Raw genomic sequence first — 2,420 nt, forward strand, 5'->3', positions numbered from 1 at the left:
CCACCAACTCCTGGACAGTCTGTTGTGCAATATGACATTGGTGTAAGGGTCAAGACAATGTTGTCCCAGATGTGCCTTCATCTTGCAAGGACCGCTGACACACATCAGACAAATCTAGCATTGTTCTGCATTAGAAGGAACCCAGGGTCAACCTCACCAGCATATGGTCTCACAAGGGGTCTGAGGATCTCATTATGTTACCTCCGCTCTGTAGATTGTCATTAGAGGTACTGCTAAGAGGTGGTTTGTGGTCCCCACCTGCAGAACCACTCCTTAATTGAGTGTGTCTTGCCAGTTGCCAATATTTTCCATCTGTTGTCCATTCCATTTGCACAGCAACGTGTAGAATTAACACACAGTCAGTGCTGCTTCGTAACTGGACAGTTTGGTTTTACAAAATGTTGATTTGATTTAAGTTATATTGTGTTTTTTATGTGTTCCCTTTTTTTAGCAGCATAAGATATTTTAAAGAGGCATAAGGACTCTTATCTCTCATCCCTCTAAAAGTATGTGACTGTGGGATTGAATCACTTCCTGGTGCCCTGCTGCAGGGAAACTACTTTATAACCCATCCAGACTAAAATGGCAAGGCAATGCAGAATTAAATCAGGTAGCCTTTCAAAACACAATTGAAATGTGGAAATACAGGACTTTCAGCAATGAAACTTTTATTAGATGAATGGAGACATTGGTCAAAGAGGGCTAACCAGCCTTTTGTGGTTTGGACAGATCACAAAAACCTCATGTGTTTACAACATGGAAAGATCCAACACACTCCTTGGGCAATATTTTGTGGCTGATTCTGTTTCTTATCGCCCATGTTCAGATAAATGTAAAGCCAGACACTGTGTCAAGCCAGGTTCACTTCTTTAGCAGAATCTATCGAGTTTGATCCCATTCTCCCACCTACCTTCTAAATAGGAAGAGTTTCCTGGAAGACGGAAAGTCAGATCTGACCCTGATCTTGGGAGTGGCCCACCCTAGCTCAGGTATGTCCCCTGAATTGACCATGCAGCTGTACTTCAGTGAATATACAGTTCCAGATTTGGATGCTGGTATGCTTTATAATTAAATCAATTGATCAAAGTCAAGAAAGGCGAGCTAGAGTCTAGAGCTAAATCTTACAGAAAATGTGTGCAACTGAAGGGCATCCTCAAGGTCCAACAGGTTTGAAGAACTTTTGTAGGGGAGTGGGCAAATATTGTCAAGTAAAGCTGTAGGATCTGTTGATTTATGCTGAATACACGTCACATGAAAGGTGATGCAAGCTCTCTCAGAACCACCTGTGCAAAAGTGCCCAGATATGTGAAATAATTTGGGAAATGGAACACTGTAAGCTGCACATAAACCTATTATAGATAAATAAACAGAAGCACAGAGTCATAGCAAAATAATAACAAAGGTAACAGACCATGACAGCAAGAATTTAGATACATTTCCTTCATTCCAGGCTACAGAATCTGAGTCACTAACCCCCCAGAAAATCTGTCATGGGAGAGTGATCATACACAAAAACGATACGCTGGAGGTCTATTAAATCCATTTCTTTTCTTTCCAACCCCCAACAGTCAGAACGGTTTATGACGATGATGTCATTACAGGAAAACCTAAAGGCAGGAATTCATTAATTGAAAAGCCACCTATTTAAAGGAATAAGGCCGTGTTTTATGAGGCAGTGAAGGAAGAGCTGAACGGCTGTTAAACTATGGCTAAATCACATGAGTAATCTTAGTTCACTGTGCCAAAGACATAGTATCACAGAAAAAGCATCCTTTTAAAACTCACACATTTTAAGGAAACTCACAGGTATTTTCAGAATGTTGCAAGTAAATTGGCTCTGACACATTCAAATGCAATGTCTATTCAAAGATGAAAACAATTTCTGTACATTTTTCTTGGACAATATAATTTGAAGTGTGGCTACACTTTCATTAATACAATATTAATCTTGTCTTTTACTCTGTTAACTATAAATGTATATATTTTCTACTTAATGCCTGTATGATGCGAGTGTATAAAGGACAATCATATTCCTTGTTTGCACCACATATTTGGATTTTTTATTTGACACAGATTCATTTGATTTATAAAACATGTATGCTCCAAGATGTTAATGCAGAATGGAAGTTAATGCACAAGGGCTAAATATCTTGGACTAAATGCAGACCTATTAGATTTGAATAAATATGAATAGCATCAGCAACATGTACATATCAAAGTATGAGAGATACAATTAAAAATGATCAAAATAAGTATTTTTAAACGCATTTGTTGTATTAAGGCACCTGATGATTTGGGATGTATTTTTTTCCCTGCCTATCTATGTTACCACTTACTGTAGATCAGGGTCTCCACTGTGGGGGGTTGACATTTGATATTACAACTGAGGCCTAAGGAGGGCCGAAGAATAAGTATATATA

The sequence above is a fragment of the Cyprinodon variegatus genome, unplaced genomic scaffold (assembly GCF_000732505.1).
Source record: "Cyprinodon variegatus isolate N-32 unplaced genomic scaffold, C_variegatus-1.0 Scaffold145, whole genome shotgun sequence".
Classification (NCBI taxonomy): domain Eukaryota; kingdom Metazoa; phylum Chordata; class Actinopteri; order Cyprinodontiformes; family Cyprinodontidae; genus Cyprinodon; species Cyprinodon variegatus.